General features: G+C 46.8%; 2 protein-coding genes across 6 annotated transcripts in view; one reads left to right on the top strand and one right to left on the bottom strand.

The window, feature by feature from the left end:
- The window catches only part of Rap1gds1 (Rap1 GTPase-GDP dissociation stimulator 1), a 575,856-nt gene that overhangs the window by 400,095 nt on the left and 162,663 nt on the right, over positions 1-13,098 (bottom strand). The gene's annotated exons all lie outside the window — the stretch shown is intronic.
- The window catches only part of Tspan5 (tetraspanin 5), a 162,909-nt gene that overhangs the window by 130,620 nt on the left and 19,191 nt on the right, over positions 1-13,098 (top strand). The window lies entirely within an intron of this gene.

The following is a 13,098-nucleotide window of genomic DNA, read 5'->3' as shown; positions in this document are numbered from 1 at the left end:
CAATGAAAGAGTGGATGAATAATGAACAGTGGCTTCCTTCTGTTAAATCATGGCCGTTCCGTGACCTCTGTCATTGAGCTCCAGAAGCCATCATGGTCCAAGATCCCTAGGGAACTGACTGTATATTCACACCTCTTACTGCATGAAAGGAGATAAAATTACATCCGGTTTGTTTCCGGTGTCTCATCTGAGTGGCACAGCCTTCAGAATAGCACATTTGTGGTTTCTGAGAAATGGCTTTTCCTTCTATTGTTCAGAATGGGAATCTCTATAATCGTCTTGTTTCGTGGGAGGATGAAGGTGGTTTCCCTCTCCTGCGCTGCCCAGCTTCCCTGCTCATTACTTAGTTCCAGAGAGGAGAGGGGGTTGCATCACCGATGATCCCAAGGGAGAGTTTTACAGACAGTTGTTGCCAGGGGAGTGGGGGGGGGGCTTCGCTTCCCAGAATAGGAAAAGCTTTTCCTCAATCTTACGTGTGACTTTGGGGTTTCCGGTGTCCCCCACTGCCTCCTCTATCTAACATAGCCCTTCCACTTGGCAAGCTGAACTCCTTGAGGGCAGTAGTCCGTGGCCTCTGCCTCACAGTCCCCTACTGTGTAGCAAACATCCATATGTCCACAACCACACAAATGAGGTGCACAGAGAAGTCTGTGCTTGCACAGTGCTGATTAGGATGAAAAGCTCCTCCTAAGGAGGTTTCGTTTTCAGCCCTGTGATCTGTGCGTTACCTTGGGTTTAAACTTTAAGAGGAAGGTGGCGTTCTGTTTCAGAAATAGAGAAACCAAGGCCCTGAGATGTGAGGCCAGAATTCCTGTTCTCTCTCTCTCTCTCTCTTCTGTCCCTTCTGGTCCTCCGTCATTCTCCCTCACATTCTCCACCAGTTCCCTAGGTGGGGAGAAAAGAGCAGCTATACAGCCCTGATCCCAGGAGGGACGGTGGGAAGTGAATCCTGTATTGTGTTTTCCCCACCTTTCCCGTATTTAGGGACAATTCTGTCTCTTCAGAACCTTCTTTCCCCTTTGGTGTCTGTATCTAGAAATCTCTTCATCATCATCTCGTAGTAGACTCATCTTGGAATAATGTCCCCTGTGTTCCCAGGAAGGAGCATCGGGAATGCCGGGACCTGGACAGCCAGGCAGATCATTGCAGAGGACCCGTTCCCATCCCTGAAGAAGGCAATGGGTGGGGGGGACTTGGCTGCCCCCGCTGTGGGGCCCCTTTGAAGGGATAGCTATAAGATGCTGCAAGGTCCTTCAGAGATTTCCCTCTACTGGCTGAAGTGTAGCAGGTTTGTCCGCCTCCCTCCTCAGCTGTCCTTGTCACACCCTGAAGTTTCCTGTTACATCTGAGGCGCTGCACACAAGGCCGCTTTTGGTTAGGGCCTTGGACGATGGCCCTGTGATCTCTCAGCCCTGAAGCAAGTACAGGACGTGATAAAAAAAAAATCAAATAAAATCTCTGTTTTTGTGCATAACCCTTGAAATGTTATTCACACAAGTTTCTTAGGTAGAAAAATTCAGACCAGTTCAAGGGTCAGTGACTTGGTTACTAACGGTCAGATCTCCATTCCTGGCCCCTTCTGAGACAGTTGCCTGCCTGGCACTAAGATAGTATCTTTTACCCATGCCGAACTGCTTTGGGGCCTGAGGAGAGGACACAGATCCTAGTCTACTTTCTGTCAGACTACTACTTCCCCCAGAGTAGGGATGAGGCTTTGCTCCGGGACCTGGTGGCTGCTGAGGGGAATGGTTTCAGGTCTTACTGGGGTTTCCCTGCTTAGTCCCTCTGCCTCTTGGTTGCTTTGAGCTGGGCTGTATCTTAGTGGCCACCTTATCCCCTGCCAGCTCTTCTGCCTTATGCCTGTCCCTCCAAATTCTGCTGCTGCCCAGATCACCATGGTAGGCAGCTCTGTTTGGTGGGGAGCATCGTGGCCCAAGCTGCCTCTTTCATGCTGCCCTCGTGGTTTCCCTTGGTCACAGCCATCTGCAGAAGAGGCCAGTCCAACCAGGAAAGCCCTTCCCTGCCTCCAACACCAGGGTAGTCAGCAGCCCTCCCCCACCCCTGTCTCCAGGTTCCCAGGGCAGGAGTGAGTCACCAGAGTCCTCTCCTTTGCCTAGTGAGCCTGTGTCTCTACCACAGACCACCACCCGCAGGCTCCCTGGTTGTCCCTTTGACACTTTACATAAGCGGTGAGTGAAAAGAGAAGTCTCACCTCCCACACACGTCCCCCGGGAGCCGTGTCATTCGTGAATCACTTATTTTGGATCTGGGTTCTGGGGATCTGACCTCAGATCAGCACATACAGCTGAAACCCCACTGACTGCGCCATCTCCCCAGTGCCCCCGGCAGTCACCTCTAGGGCAGTTGAAGTCCCCTCACCAGGCTCTCTCTCACCACCATATGCCTGCCTGGCTCAGCTGGAGTGGTGCCAGTGGCAGCCTCTGGTTAGGCTCTGCCTCCCTTGGGTTTTCTGTTCTGCTGAAGTCCGAGACAAGAATGTTCGAACCTATTGTATGTTTCGCTGTGCTGCATCAGAGATGAGAAGCCCCTCTGCCGCTGCCGTCCGCAGGTGCCATTCAGCAGGGCATTCCAAGAGGATAGGACGACAGCTCAGTGGGCAGGTGACCTAGCTGCAAACCCCTACTCGGCCCCTTCCTCTTCCTTCAGTGATTTGGGCCTTGCTCTCTCTCACTTTGTGTGTCTCCCCACCGGAGCACCCAGCTGGTTGGTTCGGCATGAGGATGAAGAAGTGAGGCATCCCAGGGCCTTCCATAGTCGGTGCTCAGCAGGGCGACTCTCCAGATAGGGATTTGTTGAGCTCTCCACAGAGGCTCCACCAGAGGCTTCCATAGTGCCCAGCCACCACTTGCACAGGGCTTCCCAGCACAGAGAGGCATGGGCTTGCCCCACCTGAGTGCCTGAAGGACAGATCCAGTCTCTCTGTGACACCCTTGTCTACTTTCATCGCTACACACACACACACACACACACACACACACAGTTGACCAAGTTCTGTTTCTTTGTCTCCACACATGCCAACAAGACCTTCTGTGCCTCCTCTCTATGCACATGGCACCACTGTGTATCTCTGCCCCATGGACTTGCCCTGTAGACATGCTATGGAGTATCACTGAATCTTACTCTAAATGCCCGTGGCTGACACAGTACTTGGCATTCTCACCTTTGAGCTTCACACTAAGACAAAATAAATACCGTTGAGTTAAATGACTTGAACGATGCTCCTTCATGTCCTCTAGTCTGAAGGCTGGAAGTGTAGATCAAGGTGCCAGCCAGCTATTCAGTTCCAGGAGAAGGCTGCCACTCTGGTTTGCAGAGGGCGACCCCCTTCACTGCATCTGCCCGTGGCAGGGTGAGCAAGGACAGGACCCGCTGTCTTCCTCTTCTCACAGTGACACCCGGTCAGGTCACGGGCGTCCAGCCTCATGAACGTCTCTGAGCCTAGTTTCCTTCAACTGCTCTCACGCTGGTGGTGATTGTATTTCAGCATTTTAATGGGGGAGAGAGGCATTCAGTCCTAAACTGAACCGCTCTTATGATTTCAGTTCAAATATGCCGCCTAAGACTAGAATGTCCCTAAGTGTATTCTGTATTCTGAGTAGGTACGTGAAAGTATCTGTCAAGTGGCAGAACATGGAACATGCAACATGGAGGCCTTGGAACATGGGACACTTCTGTGTAGGGCTGTTTCTGTATCGGTGGGGCAGCCGCTCACTAATGTGTGTATGTGGCTGGGGTGGAGGTGGGTGGGGGGGTACTCTGTGTTCTCTACCTTAGAAGTTGGCCTAGCCACTCTCCCAACAGCTGCTTGGCTACAAGATTTTATATAGGCCTAAAAGATGATCCCCTCATCTTCTCAAAGATACCCCGTGAACATTTCTTTTTTTTAATGTGCAGGAGGGGATTACTTGAGTCCCTCTGATGGCCTTTCTTGACAAGGGACATAGAGAGGATCATATGCCTTTGAAACAGCTCGCTTTCTTGCCGGGGAGCTTTTTTCTACTAGGCATGGGCTAAGCTGCTCTCACCCCCCCCCCCACGCCTCCTGAGACTCTTCAGGTCTGGCAAGCTCTCCTGCTGCCCCTCATCCCCTCCCCCTCTCCGGCCTCTGCAGCAGTTCATTGGGTAGATGGAAACTTGGGTTTCTACAAAGTGGCTTTGCCCATGGAACATTCTCGGAGGGTCTTTGATACTCTAGGCCCCTGCCTGGTCCTTCTGTGGGCATTGTTCAAAACCACATTTCCGATTATCCAAGACCACCCACTCTCTGAGTAGCTGCGTTTTCTTTGAAATGTTGCACCTGTCACTATCGGTCGGCGTGGAAATGTTTCCTTCGCTCGTGTTCTGGGGAAGTTTTCAGGCCCACCGCAGTCGGGCCTGGTGTGTGGAGAGGTAGGTGAATCGGGATCCAGTGTCGTAAATACCGCAGAGAGGTCCATCTGGTCTGGGTTTGCATACACATTTCATGTGCCTGTCCCTCTGTTCCTCGTCCAGCAGCTGGAAAGGAATGTGCTTGTGTATGCAAAGGCAGGAGAGCCCCAGGCCCTGGGGTGCGTGTGTGCTATTTTTGCACTGCTTCTCTGTGTGGGTTGACAGAGAAGAGGCTGCAGGCTGCCAGGTGGCACACAGAGGCTGCTCTGCCGGCTCTGAAGGAAACCACAGACACTCCTGAAGTGCATTGGCTCGCAATACTCCGAAGCTTTGTTTGCCTTTTTTGTTTCTGGCGCTTGCATAGCAACTTCTCTGGAGAAGAGCTCGGCACCCAGAACAGACTCCTTTATTGCGAACCACGAGGGAGAAGCTGCTTGAATCACGTAGACGGCAGGCAGGACGAGGTGCTGATGAGGCAGGGAAGGCGGGCAGGAAGGCCGGCAGCCTCCACATTCTTCCTGAGACATACTATGTTCATCAAACCGTGGAATGGCCAGCGCTCACAGGGCAGAGTGCGGTTGAGCGACTAAGAAGGTCATTGCAGAGTTCCAGCAGCCGACACGTCCGGTCATCTCCCTGGCTGTAGCCATGTGCAGCTGCTGGGCGTGCAGTGTCACATGACTGCTCTGTGTGCTCCATCCTGCTGGACCTCTGTGCACCTGCAGAGGCTTCTGTTCCCTCATGGCCTCCCAGTCGGCCTTTCTGTGCACATCTTGGATTATTTTCACACACGCCTTAAGATCCAATCAGCATGCTCCATATCCTGCCACCCCACTAGGTGTCATGAGCAGATGTGGCCCCAGATTTCCTTAGATGGGCATCAAGTAAGACAAGTACTTGAATCAGGAGAGTTTTCTCCAGTGTGGCAGGGTTAGCATCGCTGGTGCCCCTATGGACACAGCGGCTCCCTCCTGTTCTAACATCATGGTGTCCATGACAGAGGCGAGCTTCCGCTGCATTTTCTTCTTTAGCCAGGTACTTAGCGCAGTGTTTGCTAATCTGCTTGATTCATTTCATTTTCATAATAACCTTATGTCGTAAGGTATAATTTCACAGATGTGTAAATTGAGGCTTAGGCACAGGTGAGGTACCTTACCTATGATCCCATAGGTAGGAAGTAGAGAAACTGAGATGCAAAACAATTTTGTCAGATGGAAGATAATAACAGGTACTAACAAGGATGTAGCAAAGGGAACCCTTGCACCATGTCGGTGGGAATGTAAATTAGACCAGCCGTTATGGAGAGAGCCGTAGGGGTTCCGCAAGGCATTAAAGGTAGGAGTCAGGTGAGGTGGGAGGCTCAGGCAGGAGGATCACACTGAGTTCAAGGCCAGCCTCAGTTTCACAGAGTATTTTGAGACCAACCGGAGCTACATACTGAGACAGTTTCAAATGAAAAATTAATGATAGAACTGTCATGGCTTGGGAGGTGGCTCGTGCACAGGGACCTGAATTCAGACCTCCAGCATCTGTGTAAAATCAGGACAAGGTGGCACACATTTGTGACTCAAGCACTGGGGGGGGGGGCGTAGAGGAGGTGGGGTGCATATATAATAAGATTCCATGGTCTTGCTGGACACTATAGCCAAACTTGAGGTTCAGTGAAGGACTGTGTCTCAAAAATAAAATAAAATGATGGAGAAACAGTAGAAGAAAAAATTCTAGTGTCTATGTCTGACTTCTACACACTCCCACATACCAGGCAGGCATGGCATTCATGCATATATACACCACACACATACATGTATCTCTCTCTCTCTCTCTCTCTCTCTCTCTCTCTCTCTCTCTCTCTCTCTCTCTCTCTCTCTCTCTCACACACACACACACACACACACACCTATTTATCCAGCAATCACAGTTCTGGATATAAATCCCAAGGAAATGAAACTTACATGTTGAAGAGAAGCCCACACTCCCACATGTATTTCAGCACACCCAGAATAGGCAAGAACGTGAATGGCCTATGTGTCTGTCGGCCAGCGCGTGGGTAAAGAACATGTATATATGCAAAGTTCAATACTGTGCAGCCATAAACAGAACCGAGTCCTATGATTTGTGATAGCGTCGGTGGAACTGGGGGATTACTTTGTAAGGGAAATAACCAGACACAGAAATCCAAACTCTCTGACTTCAGTCATATTTGAGACATAGAAAGTGGATTTGTAGAAGCCGAGAGGGGACTGGCGGCTGCTAACTGGAGGAGTAGGGAGAGCTATGATGAGGAAAACTGCCCGTGAGTTCTAGGTGTCCGTAAGAAGTTCTGGTGCGGCAGCACAGTCAGGATAAAGCCCTGTGTAGTCCCGAGAGCTATGTGAAACATTCAGATCGTTCCACCATGATGAGGAAATGCTTGAGATAGGGGTTTGCTTTGCATTAAACTCTATAGTGTGTAAATTTGTTGACACATGCCATGGGTATCCCAGAAGTGCACACAAATTTTATGTTTTCAATGTCTTTTTTTTTTTTTCCAGGTTCAGTTTTATTTCCTAATATAAGTCCAGTCTCTGGAACACTGAAAGGAACTGTTCCAAAGCTTAATTAAAACACAATTTACAAATAGTTAATATCTTCTGAAAAGCACCTCCAAGTTCAGAATGAAAAAAATATGTACATAATATAACCAAATACCAGGCTAGCTTCAGCTCCCGTCAGGCCCACACTCAGCAGCACAGGTCTCCTTAGGCTCTTCACACTCTTCTGTCAAATCTACGAAGCTGTTTCCCATGACAGGGGAAGGAACAGAAATTCCCATTGCTTTACGGACTCCTTAGCTTAGCCCAGGCTGGCCTTGAATTCACTATGCCTTGAGGAATACCTTGAACTTCTAAGCCTCCTGGCTCCATCTCCCAAGTGCCTACCCAGTTTTTAAGGGCTGCAGATGAACCCAGGACTTCACACGTGCTGGGCAAGGCCGCTATCAGCTGAGCTTTATTCCAGTCCTGAAAGGAAAGTCCGTAATCCAGCCATCGTCTGGGCTATCCTACATGTGTTGAGGAGCACAGGGAAATTGCAGATTGGGTGCTGTATGTGGGAAGGTGGCTCTGGAATGCTCTCTGCCGCACTGTGGTGTAGACTTTGAGCTGCTGCGGTACCACTCTGGTTAGTACCACGATGGACACAGAAGGATGCCTGTTTGTCAGAAGCCTCTGCTACTATAGATACTGACACTTTCCGTTAGCATGTCTTCCTTTTCAACACACATTGCTCTCTGCTGATCTCGGGTCCAGTACTTTGTGGATAATGGACATCTGTTTGTACAGGAGGATTCCTTCTTTGCAGCTTCAAATTGATACACCAGAAGCGAGTTGTCCAGCTTGTGAGATGTTGATTTGCTGATTCTTTTTTAAAAAAATTGACTGATTTTTATGTGCATTAGTGTTTTGCCTGCGTGTATATGTCTGTGTGAGGGTGTCAGATTCCCTGGAACTAGAGTTACGGACAGTTGTGAGCTGCCATGCGGATGCTGGGAATGAAACCTGAGTCCTCTGGAAGAGGAGCCAGTTTTGTAATTGACTGGTGTGTGCCTCGTGTTTATAGTATTACTTTATGTTATGAGTGATTTGTTTTCTCTCCTGCCTTCTCTAGCTGCCATGCTAAAAGCAGTCTAGGCCAGACTGCATCATGAATACGAGAATTGCTCATGCATGTGTACTTATTTTTATCAGCTCTTATTAATATAATCTTAATAATGCTTACTAAACTATATGTTTAGGACTACCTCCAGTATTCTTAATCTCCTTTTATATTTTCTTTTTGTGACCACCATTTTAGTCCCTTATAATCCCTCTTTCTGTCTCTGCTCCCAGTGTTCAGACTCTTTCCCTTCCATGTAAGTGGAAATACTTAGTAGAAATCAGCCCATGTGGCCAGTCGACCCTCTTCTCACTCCACTTAGATTCAGCATCTCTGGGTGGGTTTTCTGATAGTCTGCCAGGAGCAACACTTTTGGCATCACTAACCCCTAGGGCTTTGCCTGCACAGTGCAGACAGAAGCATAAGAACTTGTGACATTCCAACGCTAGGCTGCCTGTGTGTTTGTAATATCAGCTCTGGTCGTGGAGGACGGCTGCCAGAAGATGATTTGTCCTCATTTTAAAAACTAAGTTGTTAGTGTTTAAACTCAAGAGCTAAACATTCAACTTGACATACAGAATTAGGACTTCAACCACGTTAGGTATCATTGGTCAGCAATATAGATAAAAGCCTCCAGCTTCCATCCAGAACTGCTCATCTCATTGATAATGCTAAGTTGAAAATGGGGTCTCATGAATGAGACTGGACCAGCCTTAATTGCTTTTAATGTAAAATATCAGCTACCCAGCTAAAGTGATCAGTTAAAATCTAGCACTTTCCTCTATCCCTCCTCTGAGCCCCCTAAACAATATTTCCCTCCTCCCAGAATACGTGTGAGCTTTAGGTTTAGTTAGACATGCATATGTTCCCCTTACACTTCTCCACATGGTAAAAAGCCTGACACTTGGTTGTGCGTGGCTGCATGACTCTGGGATGTGCAGTAGAGAGACGTGCCCGTCCTAAATGCAGGGGGACTTGAGGCTTCTCTGCGCTCTGGGCAGGGGCTCTTGTGGAGCTGAGGATCCCTGAGGCACATGAAGAGGATGAAGAAGAGAAGTCCTCACAGAAGAGGGTGATGCCACAGGTTTCTGGTAACCAGGTGTCTGCCGTGTTCTTCTCACAGGTTCCTAAGGATTTGCTACAAACCTAAGCACCGACTTTATACTTGGCTGACTTAACTGTGACCTGAGAGTTGTGTTCTTACAGCATGAATTATAATTACCTCTCAGCAGGCACGTACGAGCCCTTCTTCCTAATTTGTCATGTTGAGCTTCAAGGAATTAAAAGTTCAGGGAGAGACCTCATGGTTGTGACACCAGGAAAATGAAGCCTTGGCTCCCCGTCATTTTTGTTACCCAAAACTATTGTTCCCAGGAATACTTGGAGTCTGTTTTGAAGTTCTGTGCCATGAGAGATAGACTGGTTCTCTGAAGTAAGTGTTGCACACGGCACACGTGGCAGCCTCAGCCTGCTTTCCCTCCACATTTAGGAAGCTCACCTCATTCCAGGTGGCTAAGTGAGCATACTTGATATGCTGTGTTCTTGAAGAGTACTGCGGGTGGATGTACTGTATTACTACCACAAAAAATTATAACCACGTGAGGTAATACATACTATCTGGATTTAGTCACTCCAACACTCATGCACACATGCGCGTGCACACACTTAGTTCAAACACATTCAGCTTGTTAGGTAATATATAATAATACAGTGTAAATACATACTTGCTGTTTTGGGAGCACTGGGTTGTTACAAACCCCCCCCCCGAGTGTGTGCACACGTGTGTGTGTGTGTGTGTGTGTGTGTGTGTGTGTGTGCACGTAGCCCATGCTAGCTTTCAGAGTCTCTAACCCAGGCTTGTCTCCAACTTGAGACCCCCCGCTGTTGCCCTGAGTGCTAGGATTATAGGTATCTACTACCACAGTGGCAGTATATGTAAGGTCATCTGTTAATTCTGTTAATTATGTTTTAAGTTTTTTTCTTTCTACTCTGGGAAAAAAGAAACCTGAATTAATTTACAACTGGTAACAGCCTGGGTATGTTCTGAAGCCATCAAAAGTAAAGTCCTCAGGGGTCTTACCTGTGCTGAGCAGAACTCCAGCCCCCAGCACTCAGCGGTACCTGTCTCCAGTGCTGTCTTTTGCTGGAATTTAGAACTAGATAAGGAACCTGGGCCCCCAAATTATCGTTGTTTCCATGGAAACAGTTGAAAGCCTCTCAATTAAAAGTGTCCCTGCAGGCTAGGGAAAGTATTAAAGAGAGTTTCTCTGAGAAGCCAAGTTCTTCTCACAGTAAAGCCAGAGAGGACAGATGAGCGCGGGATCCTCTGTCTACAGATGAGCGTGGGATCTGCTCCCTACAGATGAGTACAGGATCCGCTGTCTACAGTGTAGTGAGGGATCCGCTGTCTACAGATGAGCGTGGGATCCGCTGTCTACAGATGAGCGTGGGATCCGCTGTCCACAGATGAGCGTGGGATCCGCTGTCTACAGATGAGCGTGGATCCGCTGTCTACAGTGTAGTGTGGGATCCGCTGTCTACTAGTTGGGATTTCTCTCTCTCTCCCCTTTTTTTTTTCTTTTTTTTGCCATCCAGGGAAGAATTTTATCTTGATATTTCAGTTACACCAAGTTTGTTGGCTTTGGCAGAGCCACCTAGATAATTGTCCTGTTATTTGCTAACTCTTTTACATTCAACCATGGATCGCGGAAGTGTTTGGGAACAGTCTGAGCTTTGCCCACACTCGAACATGAGTCACAAATAAAAGGACTGTTTAAAAATATTGATGAGATACTAAAAGAATCCCACGTAGCTCATTAAGTACTAACTGCCCACCCATCTGGGAATCCTCCTAGAACAGAGTAACAGAGGTAATTCTCAAAACTAAGGTGAAACATGGTTGAACTCAACTCTTCGGTCCGCAAACACAGGTGCACACTCATCCACACACAGACCAGGACAAATACATGAACACACACATGTATGTAAGTACACACATATGCCCCCCCACTTCTTGCCCCAAGAAACATGCCTTACCATCAAAGACAAAACCTAATGGTAAAATATTTTTCAAGTCTGTGGAACTAGAAAGCAATCAGGAAATGTCATTCCAGTATCTGACAAAATAAACTTCAAACCAATTAGCCAGAAGAGATAAAGTCACTTAATGCTGATTAAAAGGAAATCACAACTTGAAACATGTATGTACTAGACATATGTGCGCCCAATTTCATAAAATTAATACTGTTTTATGCAGACACAAGTTGCCTCCAACATGATGATAGTGAATGATGTCAAGGCCCTCCTCTTACCAATAAACAGTCACCCCCCCCCCCAAAAAAAACCTGAAATAGCTAAAGTTAAGTTAAATGACACAAATCAAAGGAATCTAAGAGACATCCGTAGAACTTTCATATAAATATTGTAGAATACAAATTCTTCTCAGAATCTCAAGGAACTTTCTCTAAAACAGATCAGTGTTATACCAACTGTTAAGTGAGTCTTAACAATTATAAGAAGATTGGGTTCATCTCTTACATACTGTCTGAGCACAATGGAGTAAAGCTGGAAACCAACAGCAAGAAAACCTCCAGAATGTGCACAAGGACACGGAGACAGAACAACACATTCTCGGATGATGAATAGGTCCCTGAAAAATTAAGAGGAAACTTTAACGTTCCTAAAATTGAATGATAATGAAAATACAGCCCATATAAACTTACATGTTACAATGAAAACGGTCCAGAGAGATGAGGTTATAGCTACAAGTATGCACCTTTGGAAATTAGATCATAGGGGCTGGAGAGGTGGCTCAGTGGTTAAGAACACTGGCTGCTCTTCCAGAGGTCCTGGGTTCAATTCCCAGGACCCTCATGGCAGCTCACAGTTATGATTCCATTTCCAGGGAACCTGATAACCCTCTTTTGGCCCTCCATGGGCACCAGGCATGAATATGGAGCACAAACATATATTCAAGCAAAACACCCATACACATTAATTTAAAAAATTATAAAGCAAAAGAAATAAGATCTCAAATAAGTAACTTAACGATGAATGTTAAGGCCTTGAAAAAGCAAGACTAAGCCAAACAAAAAACCAGCAGATGGAAAGCAATAATCAAATAAGGGCAAAATGAATGTAACAAAAGCCTAAAATACAAAGAACAAATGAAGCAGTTCTTTAGAAAAATAAACAAGATTAGCAGACTCTTAGCCAAACTAACCAAAAGAAAGTTGGTTATAATTAATTAATAAATTAATTAAATTACAGATGAAGAGGGGAGGCTCTGTAACAGACACCAGTGAAACTCATCTAACCCAAAACTGTTAGAAATGAATGAATTTCTAGACTCACACAGCCTCCCAGAGTTAAACCAAGATTAGATAAATATCTTAGATATATTTTAAAAATATTCAAGCAATAATAATAACAATAAATATAAAACAAAGACCAGGGCCATATGGGTTCATGCTGACTCGATCAGACCTTTAAATAAGAACACTAGTGCTTCCCAAACTATCCCATAACACAGAGGAGGAGCAAACACTGTCATCCTATGAGGTCACATTACTGTGTACCGAAACCTGATAAAGACACAGTGATAACAGAAAGGGAAATTGTAGACTAATTTCCCTGATGAACAATGAACATTCTCAATGATGTACTTGCCAACCAGATTTAAGAACACATCAAAAAGATCATCCACCGTGATCAAATTGGCTTCACCCCATGATCAAGTTGGCTTCATTTCAGAGATGCAAGGGCGGTTCACCATGCACAAATCAATAAGTGTAATCATCACATATATGACCTCAGGACAGAAATCACACTGTCACCACAATAGATTCAAATGGACAGAACCCACTATCTTCATGATTTAAAAAAATGTGCACTTGAGGGGACTGGAAAGATGGTTCTCATCAGGTTAGAGCAAATACTGCTTTCAGAAGACAGTTCAGTTCCCAGCACCCACATCAGGCTTGCTGCCCTAACTCCAGTTTCAGGGGAATCTGAAATGCCTGGACTGACCACTGGGCACCTGCACTCACTTGCACAGGCACTATACATAATTTAATA

Source organism: Alexandromys fortis, unplaced genomic scaffold (genome assembly GCF_014885135.2).
Source record: "Alexandromys fortis isolate MF-2015 unplaced genomic scaffold, M_Fortis_MF-2015_v1.1 scaffold_196, whole genome shotgun sequence".
NCBI classification, from domain to species: Eukaryota; Metazoa; Chordata; class Mammalia; order Rodentia; family Cricetidae; genus Alexandromys; species Alexandromys fortis.
The sequence above is the reverse complement of the archived record's forward strand: the minus strand, read 5'-3'. Positions and strand labels throughout refer to the sequence as shown.